General features: G+C 37.2%; 1 long non-coding RNA gene and 1 pseudogene across 1 annotated transcript in view; one reads left to right on the forward strand and one right to left on the reverse strand.

Moving 5' to 3' along the window:
- The window catches only part of LOC147821241 (uncharacterized), a 167,912-nt gene that overhangs the window by 95,026 nt on the left and 50,418 nt on the right, over nucleotides 1-22,468 (reverse strand). The window contains exon 3 of the long non-coding RNA XR_015447413.1: nucleotides 6,092-6,288. This is a non-coding gene — a long non-coding RNA (uncharacterized LOC147821241). The remainder of the gene's footprint in view (nucleotides 1-6,091; nucleotides 6,289-22,468) is intronic.
- Nucleotides 12,637-13,776, forward strand: LOC101705911 (etoposide-induced protein 2.4 homolog pseudogene; annotated as a pseudogene).

A 22,468-nucleotide genomic window follows, 5' to 3' on the forward strand; every position in this document is an offset into this window, starting at 1 on the left:
TTTCTTTCCTTTTTCTGACAAGTTTGGCCAAAGGTTTGTCAATTTTGTTGATTCTTTCAAAGAAGCAACTCTTGGCTTCATTGATTTTTTGTATCGTTCTCTTAGTCTCCATTGCATTGATTTCTCCTCTGATCTTTATAATTTCCTCCCTTGTATGAGCTTTGGGCTTGTCCTGCTCTTCTTTTTCTAGAAGCTTGAGGTTCAGCATCAGGTTGTTTAATTGGGCTCGTTCTGTTTTCCTAATATGTGTATTCACTGCTATGAATTTCCCTCGTAAGACTGCTTTCGTTGTGTCTCATAGATTCTGATATATTGTGTTGTCATTGTCATTTAATTGAACGAACTGTCTGCTTTCTTCTTTAATTTCCTCTATGACCCATTGGTTATTCAGAAGTGTGTTGTTCAATTTCCACATTTATGAAATTCTTGTGGTTTCTTTGTCTATGGATCTCCATTTTCATTGTACTATGGTCTGATAATATACAGGGGATAATTTCAATTCCTTTGCACTTACTTAAACATGTTCTATGTGTGAGTATGTGGTCTATTTTGGAGAATGACCCATGTGCAGCTGAGAAGAATGTGTATTCTGATTTTGTGGGGTGGAAGACTCTGTAAACATCTGTTAAGTTCATTTGTTCAAGAGTTCGATTGAGTTCTAGTATTTCCTTACTTATTTTTTGTCTAGTTGATCTATCTGTGACAGTGGGGTGTTGAGGTCCCCCACTACAATTGTATTAGTGCATAGATGACTTTTCATGTCCGTTAGTATTTATTTTATATAGTTCGGTGCACTAGTGTTTGGTGCATAGATATTTATGATTGCCATCTCTTCCTCTTGGATTCTTCCCTTTACAAGGATGTAGTGTCCTTCTTCATCTCTCTTCATCAGTGTTGGTTTAAAATCTACTTGATCTGCCAAGAGGATAGCTACTCCTGCTTTTTTTCGGGTTCCTGTCATGTGGAGCATTGTTTTCCACCCTTTAACTTTCAGTCTATGAGTTTCCTTTCGAATGAAGTGTGTTTCTTGTATGCAGCATATTGTTGGATCTTGCTTCTTGACCCATTCTACCAGTCTATTTCTTTTGATTGGTGAATTGAGACCATTAACATTGATGGTTATAATGGAAACGTATTGACTTATCATTGCCATGACTTTTTCTTATTGTTGGGCTCTCCCCCTTCACATTTAATTTCTTGTCATGCCAGATGCGTTCATTCTGCTTTGCTTTCTGGGGTTGTGATCCTCAGTGTCTGATCCTAGGATATTGTGTAAAATTATTTGGAGTGCTGGTTTAGTGTTCATGAAGTTCCTAAGGTGCTCTTTGACATGAAAGTATCTTATTTCTCCATCCGTTTTGAAAGATAGTTTTGCAGGGTACATCAATCTGGGTTGGAAGCTGTTTTCTTCTGGGCCTTGGAATATGTCACTCCAAGCTCTTGTCTTGATGGTCTGTGTTGAGAAGTCTGCTCTGATTCTGATGGGCTTTCCTTTGTATGTGATTTGTTTCTTTTCTCTAACTGCTTATAGAACTTTGTTCTTCTGTTGTGTTTCTGGAATCTTAACAATTATATGCCTATGTGTAGATTTTTTTTGATCAAGGCTATTTGGAGTCCTATATGCCTCACTTATCTGTATGTCAAGCTCTTTTCCCCTGCTTGGGAAGTTTTCTGCTATTATTTCTATGAAGAGTTTTTTTTATGTCATCTGCACTGTCTCCTGTTTCTTCATTGACTCCAATCAGTCTTATGTTATTCTTCTTTGCATCATCTAGCAGCTACTGGATTGATTTCTCATGTATGTTCCCTTATAATTTTGAAGCAATTTTTCTTTTCCTGCTCATTATTTGCAATCTTATCTTCTATATCTGAAATTCTGTCCTTACATTGGCTCATTCTGCTGTGTAGATTTTCAATGGAGTTTTTCATCTCTTAGAAATCTATTTGTATCTGTTTTATGGATTCCATTTGTTTCCTATGTTGGGATTCCATCATGTTCCTGAGCTCCTCTCTAGATTTATTAATCATGTCTTGCACTAGGGGCACCATTTCTCCTGTTTTCTGAGAAATTATTTCTGATTTCATTTTTTCCAGATCCCCTTTTGTTGCCAATTCAGTGGGTCCCGGTGGTTGAGTAACAGAGTGTTCCATCTCATTTCCCTTTGGGGTTGCTGTAGGTGATCTGGAAGTCTGGTTTTGAGACTTATTTATGTTTTTTCTAATTTCAACTGGGGGCGGGGGACTGTTGGTGCCTGCACGGATTACCTCCTCTGAGCTGGGAGACTTGGGACAGGGGCCAGGAGCAGCAGTAGGGATGGTGTCCCAAAAGCCCTTTCCTGTGGGCTGGGAGCAGTGAGAGGGATGGTGTCCGGGAAGCCCCTTCCTCTGGACCAGGAACAGTGGGACAGCAGTTCAGAAGCCCTTACCTCTGGGCCGGGAGCAGCTGGACTCAGTACTGTGGTCTGGTGGTCCGGTGTCCTCTGCGTCTTTGTAGTGTTGAACCAGGTGGCTGTACAGAGGAGCAGGATTGTTGCTGGGGCACGGGCTGATTAGGCCTGTTCGGCATGATTCACGACCTCGTTAGGGCATGTGCAGACCTCTGGAATTTCTATACCTTCTTCATTTAACTTTGGCAATTCGTATTTATCTAGGAATCTGCTCATTTCTTCTGTGTTTTCCATTTTATTGGAATAGAGGTTCTCAAAGTAGGTATTGATGATCCTCTGGTTTTCTGTTGGATCTGTTGTGACTTCACCTTTTTCATTCTTAATTGCATGTATTTGTGCCTTTTCTTTCCTTCTTTTGATAAGGTTGGCTAAAGGTTTATCAATTTTATTTAGTCTTTCAAAAAACCAACTCTTTGATTCATTGATTTTTTTTGTATTGTTCTCTTAGTCTCCATTGCATTGATTTCTGCCCTGATCTTTATAATTTCCTCTCTTGTACAAGCTTTGGATTCGTTATGCTCTTCTTTTTCTAGGAGCTTGAGGTGCTGCATTAGGTTATTTATCTGAGTTTTCTCTGTTTTCCTAATATGGGCATTCACTGCTATAAAGTTCCCATGTAGAAGTGCATTCATTGTGTCCCATAGATTCCTGTATGTGGTACTGGCATTTTCATTTACTTGTAGAAACTGTTTAATTTCTTCTTTAATTACTTCTGTGACCCATTGGTTGTTCAAGAGGGTGTTATTCAGTTTCCATGTGTTTGTTGGGGTTTTGCGGTTTCTTATGCTATTGATCTCCAATTTTATTGCACTATGGTCTGATAATATACAGGGAGTAAATTCTATTCTTTTACATTTACTTAGATATGTACTATGAGCTAGCATGTGATCTATTCTGGAGAATTACCCGTGTGCAGCCAAAAAGAATGTGTATTCCGATTTTGTGGGGTGGAACACACTGTAAACATCTACTAAGTCCATTTGTTCAATAGCTTGGTTCAGTTCTAGAATTTCCTTATTAACTTTTTGTCTAGATGATCTGTCTATTTGTGATAGTGGGGTATCGTGGTCCCCCACTGCAATTGTTTTAGTGTTTATTTGGTTTTTCATGTCTATTCATATTTGTTTTGTATAGTTGGAGGTATTTGTATTTGGTACATATATATTTAGGATTGTCATCTCTTCCTCTTGGATTGTTCCCTTCACAAGGATGTAGTGACCATCTTTGTCTCTCTTAATTAGTTTTGGTTTGAAATCAACTTTGTCTACAAATAAGATTGCTACCCCTGCTTTCTTCTGGGTTCCTGTGGTATGGAGAACTGTTTTCCATCCTTTTACTTTCAGTCTATGATCTTCTTTTTGAGTTAGGTGTGTTTCTTGTATACAGCATATTGTTGCATTTTCCTTTTTAATCCATTCTGCCAGTCTATTTCTTTTGATTGGTGAATTGAGGCCATTAACATTGATGGTTATAATTGATAGATATTGATTTATCCTTGTCATGATGTTTTACTTTTGTTGGCTCTTTTATTTCTTATTTTTCCCCCTTTCCCTTTAGTGTCTTACCTTGCCTGGTGGCTTCCCTCTGTTGAGCCTCATGGAGTTGTGACCTTCATTGCTTTTTTTCTAGGATATTGTTTAGAATTGCTTGTCGTGCTGGTTTGGTGTTCATGAAATTTTTCAGGTGTTCCTTGTCATGGAAGTATCTAATTTCCCTATCAATTTTGAAATATAATTTTGCAGGACACAACAGTCTAGGTTGGAAGTTGTTTTCTTTTAGGGCTTGAAATACTTCACTCCAGGCTCTCCTTGATTTGAGGGTTTGTGTTGAGAAGTCTGCTGTGATTCTGATGGGCTTTCCTTTGTAGGTGATTTGTTTCTTTTCTCTAGCTGCTTGTAGAATTTTGTTTTTCTGTTGGGTTTCTGGAATCTTGACCATTATATGTCTAGATGTAGTTTTTTTTGATCATGGCTAGTTGGAGTTCTATATGCCTCACTTATCCGTATGTCCAATTCTCTACCTCTGTCTGGGAAGTTTTCCAGTATTACTTCTGTGAACAGATTTTTTATGTCAATTGTGCTTTCTCCTGTTTTTTCATGGACTCCTATCAGTCTTGTGTTATTCTTCTTTGCATCATCTAGCAGTTGTTGGATTGATTTCTCATGGTCCCTTACTATTTTTAAGAAATTTCTATTTTCATGGTCTCTAACCATGATCCTGTCTTCTATATCTGATATTCTATCTTCAGATTCCCTTAATCTGTTGTGGATACTTGCAATGGAGTTTTTGATCTCCTGAATATCTGTTTGAATCTGTTTCATGGATTCCATTTCTTTCTTATGCTGAGTATTCATGGCTTCCAGAATGTTTCTGAGCTCGTCTATTTTTTTATCTGTTTTTGTTCTAGATCCTCTAATCATATCTTTCACTCTGCTCACCATCTCTGCAGATATCTGGGAGATTATTTCTGCTTTGAATTTTTCTAGAGCCTCATTCATCTGTTTTGCTACTTCCTGTGCTTTCAGTTCAGGCTATCCAGGTGGTTGGTTATGGGACTTTTCCATCTCATTTCCCCCAGGATTTACCCTTGGTGGGGTGGAAGTCTGAGTTTGTGCCTTGCTTAAATGTCTTCTCATTTTTGTTTTTGGTACTGTCCTTGGTTTAACTCCTGGATTGATAGTTTGAAACTGCTTATTGTAGGTATCTTTGTTGCTTGTAATTAGAACCCTTATGTAATGATTGCTTCTCAGAAGAGTCTTCCAGATATAGCTGGTCTTTAAGTTTTGAGTCTCTAATGACTCTAAGGCTATCTCATTTTCCTTATACTAGGAAGGTTTATTGACTAGATCAATACCAACACCTTAGCCCAAGTGATACAATCAGCAACACCATGGCATCAAGTACATTTTCAAAAATGTCATTTTGTGGTAGTTATTAATCTATCACCTTTAGCTGTGTGAATTAAATCAAGATCGTGGACCAACTCAACATATAGAGAATAAACTCTTCAATATAACAACTTTACCTTTTGGGATGGGGAGTTAGAAGGGGTTGAGGAGGGATGGATAGATGGGAAGAAGGATAGGGGAAGGTTAGCAGCGTGGTCAGAGGACACAGTTGAGAAGGAAAAAGTGAATAATAGGAAAATAAAGAAGAACTCTGAATGAGGACCAAAACAGGGACAAAAAGGGAAGACGAACAATGTGGGAGAGCAAGAGAGTGAGTGTAAGAGAGAGAGAAAGGAAAGAGAAAAGAAAAGAAAAAAAGGAGAGAAAAACAAATATTTGCAAAGAGTAGGAAAAAAATTAAAGAGGAGCAAAAGAAAAGAAAAGAGAAAAAAACAAAATAATAAAACTAATTTTGGGAATAAAAAATAACCATGAAGATGAAGGACCTCTTTCAAGGTATGTCTCTGCTGTCACAATAGACAATGTGGGTTGCAGTGTGCAGATATAAGTCAATGAGTCTCAGCAAGCTAGTGGCTGACCCATGAGATTCAGGCAGATTTCTAGCTGCAAGTCCCAAGTTGAGCTCCCTGTCCTCCTGTAGGGTTGAACTCTGCAGAGTTGTATTGCAGGTTCCAGCTGCCCTTCCCCTGAAGATAGACCCAGTCCTGATGGGAGGTGAAGATAACTCCAACTTACCCAGTACAGTGGCCTGGTGGTCCGGTGTCCTCTGCATCTTTGTAGTGTGGAACCAAGTGGCTGTCCAGAGGAGCAGGGGGGTGGGGGGTCCAGTGGATTGCTGCCGGGGTGCGGGCTGATTTGGCGTGTTCCGCGCAACTCACGATGTTGCTATGGCATCCACAGACCTGCCTTTCTGCAGCGGGCTGATTCAGTGCCTTAAAAGTAATTTTGTAAAAGTATTAACACATAAAAAGCAAAGTTACTTGCAGCATTAAATGGAAAATATCAAGCTATGAAATAGCATTATCTCTTTTTATGTTGGAAAAGATACATGTGTAAATAACAAGACAAATAATATACAATAAGATGTTAACAGTGGTTACCTCTGAGAGGAAGTTCTGATGACTTTAACGTATTTCTTTTTGTCTATTTTATCTATGTGTTCACAGGAGGAGATGTTCCTAGCTGAATGAATACATATTCCTTTTGCAAGAAGACTAAAAAGGTTTGCTGAAACTACATATACAAACCTCATAAGAAATATTGCCATCTAGGGTCATGGGACCTGACCACATTCATGTAATTTGGGCTTCCTCCTACAGGGACTGGGCACTTTCAACATCATTGTACTAGGAGGAAGTCAAATTCCAAGTGTCTATTACAAAGGAAGAAAGGGAAATAGATGTTGAAAGACAACATATTCCCTGCCATAATGGAAAGTCAGTCTAAAAGAATTCACTTGTTTGACAGCTGGCCAAATTGAAGGCCTAAGGGAGACTGCTGCCCCTATAGATTCCAGTGAGCTGAAAAGAAATATCATGATAACAATGAAAAAATTTATAAAACAAGGGGAGAAAGAAAGAAAGAAAGAAGCAGAGAACTGAACACACATAAAAATCAAGTATATGACACACTTGAAGAGAACAAGCATCCCAAGAAACAGAATAAATTTCAGGACAACAAATCTTTCTTGTCCTTAAAGAAGGTCTCACACTTGAGAAAAATTTTTTAAAAATATTAACTCTGTGTTTTGAAAGATGAAAGATCATGATCAGATGATAGATGGTAGGCTTTAAATTTTAAGTGAGATGGCAATGTTAAAGAGAAAAACAGGAATAAAACAATACCATAAAGGACAAAGCAATAAGCTAAATATAGAAAGGAACATAATCAAAAATGGCAGAAAACCAAGTCAGTGATCTGTAAGGCAGTCTTGGAAAAAAATTACACAAACAAGGAGACAAAAGTTGAAGAGACAAAAACCACCTAAGACAATATAAATGTTAGGAACAAAGGAGAACCAGCATAGAGTTTGATGTCATGAAGCAGAGGACAAAATAAAGGGACCACTCTCCAAAAAACTACTAAGAAGTGAATCCTGCAAAGGAGGCAGAATTCTTTTCCTGAAAATTTTAAAGATAGATGTAAACCTTTTTAAAAATTGAACATTTGTTTCTGGTTTAAAAAAAGAAAAAGAAGCTAACACTTAGTGAAATAGATATCAGTACGAACTACCAAAATCTAGCTTCATAGTTTATAGTAAAAGACTAGAACGTTCCCAGTCAAGACAAGAATAAGATAAAGGGGCTGGGGATTTAGCTCAGTGGCACCATGCCTGCCTCAAGCACAAGGTCCTGAGTTTGATCCCCGGTACCAAAAAAAAAAAGAATAAGATAAAGATGTCTAATATCATTATTTAAAAAATATATCATGAGATATATCAAAAACTCAGATGATCAACTAAAAAAATACATATTAGTAGAAGTTATAGAGTCAATTAGATGGCTAGATACAAATAATATTCCACTTAATAATCATATACAAATGTTAATTTCAATAATGAAACAAAAAGCTTGGAATAAATGAGAACATGTAGGTCCTGAGTAAAGAGAATTTTTCAATTCAACTAGAGACAGCTAAAGATTTTTTTAATAGAAAAACACGTTTAGTCTTGAATAGGAAACTGGACTTTTTTGTAGAGATTAATTCTCCCTGCTGAATTTAAAATTCAATGTGCTAGCAATTTTTTAAAATACAGGAAAAATGCATTTTGTGAAAAATTGAAAAACTTGACAAAATGACCTAAATAATAAATACCCAAGATGTTTAGGGAAAATATGAAAAAAAGTAATAATTGGAAGCTAGCACCTCAATGATTAAAACATCATAATACTGGGCTGGGGATGTAGCTCAGTAGTTCTGCCACCTGCCTCACAAGCACAAGGTCCCAAGTTTGATCCCCAACACCAAAAAAAAAAATCATAATACTTCACTAATTTAAAAAATACAGTTATGGGCCAGGGATTTAGCTCAGTGGTTCCGCCACCCGCCTTGCAACCGCAAGGACCTGAGTTCAATCTCTGGTACCAAAAATAAATAAAAAATTAAAAGTACAGTTATTCCAGATAAATAAATATTAGTTAATAGAATAGAACAGAATATAAAATGAAAAATAGAATACTCTATCCTATATAGAATAAGAACACATTGTCTCTTCTTTGTTCTTGTATAAAAGGAATTAGTTTATGATAACATTCCAACTCCATGAGCCCAAGATGTTAGGAAAATACGATAGCCATCTGAGGAGAAAAAAAATCAGATTCCTACTTTTATAAATGTCTTTGTGTCTGTTTGTATTTTCTACATTTGCCTACCCCATTCCTTCCATCCAAATTTCACAAAGAAATTCATAATAAAATACTCAAAATATAATATGTTACAAGTGGCACAAAGAATATTTTTTAATTTTTAATTTTATTAGTACAGTTCACGCAGTTTACAATCATTTTGGAGAATGGTTACATGTACATACCGCAGCTTCTTTTTTTTAATCCCCTTCCCTCCCCATGCTTCCTCCAGTTCCCCTGTCCCATTTTTCATTCTTGTTGATATTATTAATCTTGGCTCACATTATGGTATATAAGGTTAACATTATTTGAGGTTATTATGTTCCTGTACATGGCATATCTTTGTTCTTTTTATTTCCCCTTCACTTCCTCTTCATCCTTCATGCTTTTTTCCCTTGGAACACTTTCCTATTGCAAGAGACCCATCTCCTTGTTCCCTTATATCTAACTTTATCATTCTCTTTGTTTGTACTTCACCTTGCTCAAAGGAGAGATATTATATGGCATTTAAGCCCATGTGTGTGGTTTATTTCACTCAATATCATATTTTCCAGGTGCATCCATTTTCCCACAAATGTCTTAAATCTGTCATTCTTTACAGCCAAGTAGTATTCCATGATATACAGATACCACATTTTCTTTATCCAATCATTTGTTGATGGGTATACAGGCTGTTTCCATGATTTAGCTATTTCAAGTTGTGCTGCTATAAACATTAGTATAACGTGTCACTGTAGTATGATGTCTTAAGCTCTTTGGGGAAGATACCGAGTAGAGTGATCATTGGTTCATATGGAATTTCTAATTTCAGTTCTTCTAGAAATCTCCATACTGATTTTCATAATGACTGTACTATTTCACATTCCCACCAACAATGAAAGAAGGTTTCTTTTTAACCACAGCCTTGCCAGCATTTGTTATTGTTTGATTTCATGATGATTGCCATTCTTTCTAGAGTAAGACAGAAGCACTGTTTTAACTGGCATTTCTCTAATGTCTAGAAATGTTGACTGTTTTTCATATACTTGTTGATCATTTGTATGTCCTCCTCTGTGAAGTATCTGTTGATTTATCTTCCCCATTTCTTGACTGGATCTTAAATTTTAGGTGTTTTCCTTTTTAGTTCTTTGTATATTCTATACAATAGTCTTCTGTCTGAAGAGTAGCTGGCAAAAAATTTTTCCCATTCTATAGGTTGTCCCTTCACTCTATTGATTGATTCTTTTGCTGCACAGAACTTTTTAGCCTGATATAATCTCATTTGTTGATTCTTGCTGCTATTTCTCCAGCAATTGAGGTTTTGTTTAGAAAATCTTTTCCTACACCTATGTTTCAAGTGTTCTACCTATTTTATCTTTCAGTAGGCTTAATGTTTCTGATGTAATGTTTAGATCTATGATCCATTTTTATTTTAATTTATTATAGCATATGGTGAAAGATGAGGGTCCAGTTTCAATCTTCTGCACACAGATAACCAGTTTTCCCAGTACCACTTGAATAGGCCATCTTTCCTTCAACATATGCTTTTGGCCCCTTTGTCAAAGCTCAAATAGCAGAATATGTTTGAGAATGTTTCTGTATCCTCAGTTCTATTCCACTGACCCACACGTCTGTTTTTGGTCCAGTACCATGTGGTTTTGTATCACTGTTGTGTTGTAATATAACTTGAAGTCAGGTATTGCTATGCCTCCTGCTTTGTTCTTGTTGCCCAAAATTGTTTTTGGTCTTCTGGAAGTCTTTTGGCTCCATTTGAATTTTAAGACTGTTTTCTCTAGATCTGTAAAGTATGCTGTTGGTTGGTTGGTTTGTAGACAGGATCTTGCTATGTAGTTCAGGCTGGCCTTGAACTCACTATGTAGACCAGACTGGCCTTGAACTTGCAGCAATCCTGTGTCAGCCTCCCAAGTGCTTGGATTACAGGTGTGCACCTCCACACCCAGCTGTTGCTGGTATTTTGATTGGGACTGCATTGAATCTGTTTAATAGTTTATCCACTGAGTCAAAATTATTACAATGTAATCAAATCAGTGACAAGTAGTGACAGGCTAATCCACTACAGTGGTATCTATCAGGGCTGGTTGAGAAACAACACACCATGAGACCCTGTTTTGGATCTCCCTTTAACCTAGAGAAGGAATACACACTTTCAGTGTAAGCATCATAACAACCCAAGTCTTATTCACAATTAATATGCACTAAATGGAATGGCCATATCTCCTCTAATGGTGAAAAACACTATTCAAGAGTAATTTCATAGAATCAGTTGTCTATAGCCCAGAAGGGTTGGGGACCAGGTAATGCCAGAGTGGGGAATAGAAGAGAAAAAGGCAAAAGTATTTTTTTAAGTTCTCAGCCCTGTGGTATGGGAAGGAGGAAATGGGGAAGACAAAAGATGCTAATGATGGTAAGGGTATGTTATATATTTAGAAATGGATAACAAGAAAAACTGGGTAAATTGGTAGTAAGAAATGGGAATGGGAAAAGATTCTGTGACTGATATAAATATTAAAGAAAAAGTTAAATTGAGACACATAAAAAGGGGGAGAGGAAAGAAAAAATTGAGAATGAATAACACACAGGAGAAATAGTCAAGTAAAGAGATAAAGATAACAGTAGGAGGGATATAAAGGGACAAGGAAGAATTTACTTAGCCTCTATAAACTATTGGGAGGAAAAATGCAAGAGGAAGAGAACCACACTTAGACATGCTCATAAAAGAAAAAGGAGTAAAATAATGGAATCAAAAGGGGTTTACAGAAAGAGGAAAACAGCAAATAATTTTAAAAAGTAAAATAAAATTGAAAAATAATATAATCAAATAAAGAATAATAAAAGAAAGTGCTCTACTGTTTTGGATAAGTGACTTTTCCTCAGCCTAGGGTTAAGGAGTGAAGCTCAAGCCAGGATGTGTTCATGCTAGAAGTCTCACATGGCAGTCTGCTCCCAGAATGTTGCAGAGTACAGAGTTCTGCTTACAGTGAGAAGATGGTGCCAACATGAGCTTCTAATCTGGTGTAACTCAGGCTGAACCTGGCCACTGACCACAGGAGCCAGGTCTGTGTTCACCAGCCCCTCTCAGCAGAACTCCCCTATCTCTGCTCTCCAACTACTGGCAGTCTCCCATGACTGTCTTCCCCTCATCTACTCAGGAACTTTGCAATGTGAAGAACTAGGGGGCTGCTCTGGGACCCAGGTTCAAACTTTCAGCCCTTCCCTACCATGGCACCCTCTCCAGCTCTTGTTCTGCAATTGTGGCTTGGGGTACTGTCATAACTGTTGACTACAGAAGGCCACTTTGGAGGCAATGTCCCATATTTTCCTTGCTGGCTCCAATTGCCAGTGATTCTTTTGGTCCTAATGCAGCTCTCTGCTTCTCTGTGAGCAAAAAAAGTTGTTAGTTTCACCTTACCAACCACTGTTGCAGTGCTGCATGGTCTCTTATCCATGGTGTGATCTATTTCTTCTTTATCACTTAATTCTATTTTCTTCTCCTCTATCAGTTCCCTTGTGGATCCTGGGTGACCACCACTCACTTTTTGTTTTCCATGAAGTTTATTAGTACATTTTAGGTATACAATACAGTTACATTCATCATTGGGAGCTTGTACCTTGACATGATGTATCTTTGTTACCTCCACTCACTTTGATTCCTCTTCAAGCTATTGTTTTCCAGAATTTAAGCACTTTGACTAGGAGAAGTTGAGTTGCTGGCACTCATTGGTCCACCATTTTGGGACCCCAAAACATCCAAAGAACATTTTAAGGGTGATAGAAATATTTTAAAACCACACTATGGAAAAAAAAAAAAGAGGAAGCCATTATGATACTGCCATATACTAGCTACATTGTGCTTATTTCTGCATCTGAAACAAATGAGATCCTCATGATGAGAGATTTTGGGACACTTCCCTCTCTTCTGTGTAGTTGATAAGACATCTGGGTGGTAAAGAGATGGCAGACAGTGTCAAAACCTTTCTCCAGGACCTTGGGAGGGGAATCAAAGATTCCATCTGGGGCATTTGTACCATCTCAAAGCTAGACGCTTGAATCCAGCAAAAGAGAAAGGAGCAGCGACAAAGAAGGGCCAGTAGTGTCTTGGCTCAGAGGAGAGCCCAGAGTACAGAGCAGAAGCAGGAGAGTGAAACACATATTATTAATAGAATTTTCCAGTGCTGTGCTTGGAATGGCGGAGTATTCTGGTTAAGTCTCCTCTTCTTTTATCGAATATATATTCCTATGCTTCAGTCAGAAACAGCCCGAGTTATTGGCGATCCATCCCTACATGAATATCTTTGGTCGTGGCTGGAATTCCTCCTCATGTTGGTTTCAGCACTCTTTGGGTGCTACCCCTGTTTGTGCTTAGCAAATATGTGAATGCCATTTGGTTTCAAGATATAGCTGACCTGGCATTTGAGGTATCAGGGAGAAAGCCTCACCCATTCCCCAGTGTCAGCAAGATAATTGCTGACATGCTCTTCAACCTATTGCTGCAGGCTGTTTTCCTTCTCCAAGGTATGTTTGTGAGTTTCTTTCCCATCCATCTTGTTGGCCAGCTGGTCAGTCTGCTGCATATGTCCCTTCTCTACTCACTGTACTGCTTTGAATATCATTGGTTCAATAAAGGAATTGAAATGCAGCAGTGATTGTCAAACATAGAAAGGAACTGGCCTTACTACTTTGGATTTGGTCTGCCCTTGGCTTTCCTCACAGCAATGCATCCCTCATATGTTATCAGTGGCTGCCTCTTCTCTATCCTCTTTCCTTTATTCATCATCAGCGCCAATGAAGCAAAGACCCGTGGAAAAGCATACCTTTTCAAGTTACATCTCTTCTCATTGGTGGTCTTCTTAAGCAACAGATTCTTCCATAAAACAGTCTACCTGCAGTCTTCGCTGAGCTCCATCTCTGCCAAGAAGTTCCCCTCACCACACCCATCTCCTGCCAAACTGAAGGCTGCTGCAGGCCACTGAGTCGCCTGCCACCCCGAGGGGAAGGGTGGAATTGGAGGGAGGCTGTGGCAGCTCTTTTCTCTGTTCTCCTCCAGCCAGGGAAGGCGGGACCCATTCTTCCAAGGGTTCTCTGCATATTCCCTTCTCTTTGAAGAATTGGAATTTTTGTCTCTGCTACACATAAGGCAGACTCTTCCTGACAACAGTGTGTGGATTTTTAACACCATTATGAATCTGAATGGACCACAAGTTTTTCTGTTGCTTCTACAGAAACTTCTAGCATATGCCAGCCCCTGTGCCTGGACTGATTTGAATACTTTGTTTTTATTCCCCTGTGCTATTTACCCTCCTATCTGTCCTTTCTGCCTTCCAACGTCCTTGGATGAATGAGTTTTGTAATTGTAGCTGTTGTAATAGTTTCTCTGGTGTGAGAAACTGAAAGTGTAAATAAGGACTAAATGTATAATAGGTCATGTGAAATAGGAAGAAAAGGGGCAAAAGGGAAGGAAGTGGGAGGGCTAGGGGAATGGATAGAAGGGAATGGGATTAATATGAGAAAATGGAAAAATAGGAACAAAATCTTTGTAAATAGGGAGGAATGGAGGGGTTGAAAGGAGGGCTGGGCAAGGGTGAAAAATAAGAACCAAGAGAGATTATGTAAAGGTGCAAATTTCCAATGATGAATGTCATTATATTGTATACCTAAAAATGTCCCAATGATTAGAATGAATAATCGATAATGTAAAATAGAAAGAAAAGGTCCAAAGGGGTAGGGGTAGTGGGAGGGGCAGGGGAAAGGAAAGAAGGGAAAGGAAAAATGATGAGAAATGGAAATAAAGTCTTTGTAAATAGGGAAGGGTGGAGGGCATGAAGGGAGGGCTAGGAATGGGGAAAAAATAAGAACCAAGATGCATTATGTAAAGGTACAATTCCCAATGAGAAATGTGATTGTGTTGTATACCTACAATGTACCAATAAAAGAATTTAATAAAGTGCAAAAAAAAAACCCCACATTATGGAGCCAGGCATGGTGCTGCAGACCTATAATCCCAGCACTTGGGAGGCTAAGGCAGGAGGATCACTGTGAGTTTGAGGCCAGTCTGGGCTACATAGTGAGTTCAAGGCCAGCCCAAACTATATAATGAGACCTTGTCTCAAAAAAAAAACTACACCATGGTGATGGTTGCATAACTCTGAATTGCTAAAAGTGGTTGAATTACATGCTTAAGTGGATGAACTTGGGAATTTATAACTTACACGTCCATAATTTAATTATAAATTTAAATAAAAAGTCAAACCAAAGAAGTACTAAAAGAAAATACATCTGAATAGTTCTTGAATCCTGGACTGAGAAAGCCTTTCCAAGCATTATACAGAACCTGGAAGGAAACACAAATTTCAAACATATGTTCTGATAAAGACATAAACAAAATTAAAGGAGCAAACTGAAAATAATTTGCAATGTGTATAACATAGAACTAATTTATTTTGTACAATCAATAACAAAACTAGTAGTAACTACATATATAGTAATTTCTTTGTCTGCCCTAACGTCACATATATTTATTGATTGTTAATAAATCTTATCATGAATTCACACCAAATATGACTAATATGATAACCAAATCAAATAAATGTCTCATTTAGGTATATTAATGTCAATATTATTGACTTCCACTCTCACTCTCAGCACTGACACATACTTTGATACCTAACATTACTGGAGTCTTCATGAAGAAGGCAGGATTTGAGATGGACCTTTCAATATAGGTAAGATTTAAATAGAAGACTTAGAATGTCAGAAAAGTTCCAGGAGAATGAGGATAATTTATGCTCTCTCAAGTAGCCAGGAATCAAATGCAAGCAGTACCTTAAGATCAGCACTTGGATTAATTTTTTATTATTGCAGAGTCAGTGCAAGAGAGAGAAGGTGAGCCGGTCCCAGAACCCGTAAGGAAGCTCCCCCACCACCATCCCAAGCTGATAGGGCAGAGAAGGTGAGCTGGTCCTAGCACCCAGAAGGAAGCTCCCCTGCCACCATCCCAAGCTCCTAGGGCAAAGAAGGTGAGATGGTCCCAGAACCCGGAAGGAAGCTCCCCCACCACCATCCCAAACTGATAGGGCAGAGAAGGTGAGCTGCGTGGGCACCAGAAGCACCCCCCACCCCCACCCCGTGGAAATGAGAAGACATGTGAACAAGCCTCAGAAACAGACTTCTGGATCACCTACAGCAACCCCAAAGTGAAATGAGATGGAACAATCTGATACTCAACCACCTGGACTCTCTGAACTGGCAACAAAAGAGGATCTGGGAAAAATGAAAACAGAAAGAATTACTCAGATAACAGCAAAGATTTTCTTATGGTGTAAGATATGATTAATAAATCTGGAGAGGGCACAGATAAAAAAAAAGAGGAGCTGAGGAACATGATGGAATCCCAACACAGGAAACAAATGGAATCCATAAAGCAGATGCAAACATTTCCAGGAGATTAAAAACGCCATTGAAAGTCTGAGCAGCAGAATGAAACAATGTGAGGATAGAATTTCAGATATACAAGATAAGATTGCAATTAGTGACCAGGAAAAGAAAAATTGCTTTAAAATTGTAAAGGAACATGAGAAATCAATCCAGCAGCTGCTAGACGATGCAAAGAAGAATAACATAAGATTGATTGGAGTCAATGAAGAAAGAGGAGAGAGTGCAGATGACATAAAAAAACTGTTCACAGAAGTGATGGCAGAAAACTTCCCAAGGAGGGGAAAAGAACTTGACATACAGATAAGTGAGGCATATAGGACTCCAGCTAGCCTTGATCAAAAAAAATCTACACATAGGCATATAATAGTTAGGATTCCAGAAATCCAACAGAAGAACAAAATTCTACAAGCAGTTAGAGAAAAGAAACAAATCACATACAAAGAAAAGCCCATCAGAATCACAACAGACTCCTCAATGCAAACCCTCAAGGCAAGAAGAGCTTGGGGTAATGTATTTCAAGCCCTAAAGGAAAACAGCCTCCAACCCAGATTGATGTACCCTGCAAAACTATCTTTCAAAATTGATGGAGAAATAGGATACTTTCATGATAAAGAGCACCTCAGGAACTTCATGAATATCAAACCGGCACTCCAAAAAATTTTAAACAATACCCTAGGAGAAGACAATGAGGATCACAACCCCAGGAAATCCAGCAGAATGAATCCATTGGGTGTGACAAATTAAATGCAAAGGGGGAGAATCCAACAAAAAGAAAAAGTCATGACAAGGCTTTTAAAACTTTTAACTTCATCTCCCTAATGAGTGTACAATTCAATCTTGTTATTGTACTGATTAGTATTTTTCTGATTCTAGAGTTGCACACCTTTCCTTGTGCTATACTGACTATTTATCATCTTATGTCTACTTTTTAATTGGGTTGTCTATTAATGAGCTGTAAAAGTTCTTTATATATTCTGGTCATAGGTTATATGCATTGAAAATATGGTCTGTTTAAGGACTATTTTTCATTTTAATGATGTCATTTAAAGTTCTAAATTTTGATGGACTCTCATTTATCAATTTTTTTCTTTTATACATCATGTCTTTTGTATACTAGGTAGTTCTTGCCTACCCTGAATTCATAAACATAATTTAATTTCTTATAATTTCTTCTTAAAGTTTTACACTTTTAGGCTTTCATATTTAGGTTCATAGATCTCTTCAAGTTATTTTTATGTATGGAAATAAAGGGTTGAGGTTAATTTTTTATATATGGATACCGGCTGTTCTAGTGCCATTTGCTGAAAACACTATCTCTTCCTTGGCTCTTGAATTGAGTTTATATTCTATAAAATGCTAATGTTAAATAATCTTTCAAAACTCAGTGGAACATATATGTGTGGTTCTATTTCTAGATACTCTGTTTTATTCAAATGATCTATATATGATTTTCCTTACACCAACACTGCCTTGATTACTATAGCTTTAGAAGAAGTCTTAAAATTAGGTACTAAATATCTTCCAACACTGTTTTTGTTTTGTTTTGTTTTTTAACTTTTCTAGGTCCTTTGTACTCCTACATAACTTTTAAATTTCAATATCCAATTCTTCATTTATAGCAAGTATACATAGACCTGAATTTTTATATATACCTTGTGTTTTCTAATCCTGCTAAATTCAAGTACAAGTTCTAGGGGCTCCTAGAGATTTCTTAGTATTTTCTCTGTAAATGATCATTTCATCTACATATAAAGATTTTGCTTCTACCTTGCCAATCCTATCCTAATTGTGTCATTTTATTGCCAGACTCTTTTGGTGGGGACTAGGTTTCAAAGTTTAATGGACAGATAAAGAGTAGGCATATGTGCCCTTGTTCCCCACCTTAAGGAGAAAGCATTGCATCTTCTCCATTCATATAAGGCATTCTCACTGGAAATATGGAGTACATGTCTTTAATCTGTTGAGAAGTTTCTGTTCTACTTCTAGTCTCCTGATAGCTTTTACCATGAACAGCTGTAGAATTTAGTCCAATACTTTTTCTCCAACTGATGACAAGATCATATGGCTTTTTCCTTTCCTCTGTTAAAATGATGACTTCTGGGGGTGGATCTTCCAATGCTGAACCAACACTGCCATTCCTATAACAAAACCACTTTCTACATCCTGCCAGATCTGACTTCCAATAGTTTGTTTTATTAAACAAATTTCTATCTATGTTCATACTTTTTTCTTTCATTGTCTTTATCCAGTTTTAGGATTAGTACAATGTTGAGTTCCTAAAATGAGGGGAGAAGTGTTCCTTCTTTTTTCTGCTTTAATTGTTTGATATAATTTATCAGTTAAAATGTATGTGAGTCTGCTGTTGTCATATAGGTAGGTTTTCAAGCTAGGAATATATTTTCAATAGGTGCTATTCAAATTTGATATTTCCTCCAGAGTTAGTTTCATTAATTTGTCTTCCAAGGTACTTCTTAGAAGTTGTCAAATTTATTTCAAAACAGATTTTTGAAATATGCTTTCTATATCCTTTTAATTTCTGTAAAATCTGTGGTAATGTCTCCTAGATCTTGATATTGTAATTTAAAAACTGTATAATTGATATTGTGTAACAGGAAGAAAAGGCCTAAAGGAGCAGGGGTAGTGGGAGGGGTAAGGGAAAGGAAAAAAGGGAAAAGAAAAAATATGAGAAAATGAAAAAAATGTAAACAAAATCTTTGTAAATAGGGAAGGGTGGAAGGGGTGAAGGGAGAGTAGGGGAATGGGGGCAGGGGGAGAACCAAGATACTCATGTAATGGTAAAAGATCCCAATGATGAATGTAACTGTATTTTATACCTAAAATGTACCAATAAACTTAATGGGAAAAAAAACCCAAGTCAGTGCAAGAATTTTGGTAGAAAATCAATGTCACTGTTCTGACCATGATCTCTAAGGATTCCTCAGCTCCTCAGATCTTTCATTTCACTTCTATTTCTCCAACCTCACAATGAAGTGTAAAGACAGGATTAAAATCCAACATATCACTTGAGAGGAAAAGGCTTTGCTAGATGTCCTTGTAAGAGTCAAACTTTTTCAACTTAAAAAACTTTTACAAATAGAGCCAATTAGAATTTGCATTCTACAAATTACTGCTGATGTCTTCTATTGTTTTTCCTTCTCCTTCTCATTCAACATCTCTCTCTTGATTTCTCTTCAAATAATAAGTTGCTAGTCAGTGTGGCTCATGAAACATGTGCATCATGAGAAGAATGGGGTATTAGAAATGTAGGCCCTATCTTTTCCATTCACAATCAGAATCTGCATTTTAATAAGATCACAGGTTAAATTTTAAAATGTATGTTAAAATTTCAGAAGCACTGCTTTAAAACACTACCTTTTTTTTCTACTTTACAATTTCTGCTTCAGAAGGAAAATTCTCACCTAAGCCTTTGGGATCTTCTGCTAGGTCTAGGTTTATAATTCTAGATTTAATTATTTAATTATCATATGTAAAAGCCCAGTCAGGCCAGGGATTTAGCTCAGCGGTTTTGCCACCTGCTGCACAAGTGCAAGGACCCAACTTCGATTGCTGGTACCAAAAAGAAAAAAAGCCTAGTCAGAAAAATATTATGTGAGTTTACTTTGAATAGCCTACCAAATGAACAGTCTTCTCCATTCAGCTAGAATGATAAAATGAATTTTCTTTGCAGAAACATTCTAGGGTTTCTTTTAGTTTAAGTAGGATTTTTTTAAGTACTAATACCACCTACTCTACTGTAACCATCACTACTTTGAACCATTAGTGGCAACCTAATTACGACCATTACACACTATTGTTTCTGGCCAGATATCTATAATTTCACTGAGTTTAAGGAATCTGTGGACAGTTACCTTAACAGAACTGTTACCCCTCAATGCTTAATCCCTTGAAGTAAATTATCAAGCCAAGTCAGAACAGTGCATGTTCTAAAAAAGATGTTTTGGAGCACACTTGGAGCAGATTCTCCTACAAAGCTTGCCAGCTTTCTCTGCACTCAAATACCACCCTATGTTTAATAACAAGAGACACTCCTACCACAGTACTAAAATGGTAGATTAGTCTATACTTACCTAGATGAATTGAGGGCTTATAATATGGTTCTGTATAGTATATTTTGTCTATAATCATTCATTTCCTTCAATGAAATTGTTTTGTTTTCTCAAATAAAAAATAAAAGTTAAAACACTCAAATGAAAAATACCTTTTTAAAGGCAGAATTCTCGAAAGAAAAATTTACCTAGTTTTGTCTACTTTGGTCAAGAGAATTTTGACTGTAATATATAGTAGGGAATATCCAGTTTAGGATGTATTATATAACAGTGCCTACATAGGGTATTTAACCCGGAATTTATGGAGCCAACAAAACCTTTATTGAAGCAAAGCACAAAGACTACAATTTAACGAGTGGTTTTGAATGACTGTCCATACAACAGTGAGAAGCTGGCTCATAAGAATAACCTGAAAACATTTGTACATAACAATAGCTTTATTGAGATATAATTCCTATTTAAAATGTACAGCTCAATGGTCTTCAGTATATTCACAGAATTGTACAACCATCACTATGATCAATTTAGGAATATTTTCACACACACACCCCATTTAAAAAAACCAACCACAAGCAGCCGTCACTTCCATTTTTTAGAAGATTTGACATCTTTATTAAATTTTCTGATAAAGAATAAGCATTTAAATTTATGCAAATTTTCTTTTATTTCCCCCACTAACTCTTTTTTCGATTGGCACAAAAAAAATGCACATTGATTGGGTACCATGTGATATTTTGATACACAGCTACATTGTGCAGTGTTCTAGTCAGGGTAAGCTTCTCTGACTCCTCAAACATCTAGCATTTACTTAAAGTAAAAACATTCAAAATCCTTTCTTTTTGAAAATGTACAGTACATTATCTATAGTCACCCCAATGTGCAGAACTTCTTACCCCATTTAAATATGTTAGTCCCTATTGATCAACCTTTCTCCAACCCTTGCGTCTCTCTATTCTCCCAGCCTCTGGTAAACACTATTCTTCTCTCAACTGCTGTGAAATCAACTTCCTTAGAGTCCATATATGAGTGTGATCATGCAGGGAAACATTTTTGCCATATAGATTCTAAGGCTTGATCCTCTGGATTCAGATTTCTCATCCTACAAGTGAGGTCTGGAATGGGCATTTTATTTATAAATCTTATCAGGTGATTCTGACACACAATAAAGGTTGGGTATATATGTAAAAGCAAGAACAATGGGATAAGTGTGTTTGAAGTGAGGGGGGAGTTATTTGGAAGGGTGCTAATAGCAATGTCTCTTTTACTGAAATAATTTTTTAATTTAAACATTCACTGCATATTTTGGTCACACCTCACATACACAAACTCTGAATGCTATTTATTGGATTCTGGTATCAAATTATCACTCTTCCACACCATAAACTGGTAATCATTCAGACAGAATTTCTATATATTCAATAGAACCTGATTTTCTTTGAGATGTTAACAAATAAAATTAGAAAAAAATAAGGTTTTATATTCAAAAAGGTTTGTGAAGCATTTAACTTAAATAAAGCTAGACTATTTCTTTACTTCATACAAGTAATGTATGTTATAAAATCTCCACCCTGTAGCATTTTCCTAATTTGTTTGACCATAGAACCCTCTGGCATAACTGATGTCCTGGAGAGCACAGGTCAGGAAACAATATTAACAAGAATGACTAGGAGGCTGGGGATTTAGCTCAGTGGTTTTGCCACCTGCTGTGCAAGTGCAAGGACTGGAGTTCAATCCCTGGTACCAAAAAAAAGAATGACTAGGAAACGGTGTCTGTGATATTGCTGTCTGATCCTCTACTGTGTGTGCCTTTGTTTTCATCCCATTTCCCTCCTCTGTGTTGCTGTTTTCTTTCCAGAGCCCCTGCACTCTGCTCACAGAGAGTACTCACTCTTGGCTCATTCACTTGATCATACGTAGTCATGGAGGACTCAGCCTTCATCATTTATCATTATGAAATGCTTTCCTTCTATCCACCCTTGATTTGAGCTTCACCACTATACATACTATCTGATACCATTCAACATCCTCAGGCCACTCTACAATATTACAGTTTTCATTCTCCATCATAGAGGTGAAGCTAAATATTGTAGGAATGAAACTAAAACTGTCAGAGATACAAGAACTCATTTGCCATCAAGTCTAATCTTTAGAGTTGCAGGAGAACTTAAAAGAATGCAAGAGGGGATAGAGCCTACTTTTTTAGAAAGAAGAGTGCTAGAATTTTTAAGACAGATTATGTTCTTCACATAATGGCAATCAATGTCCTAGTC

The sequence above is a fragment of the Heterocephalus glaber genome, unplaced genomic scaffold (assembly GCF_053883595.1).
Source record: "Heterocephalus glaber isolate CG9 unplaced genomic scaffold, H.glaber_assembly_v1.0 deba00001757, whole genome shotgun sequence".
Classification (NCBI taxonomy): Eukaryota; Metazoa; Chordata; class Mammalia; order Rodentia; family Bathyergidae; genus Heterocephalus; species Heterocephalus glaber.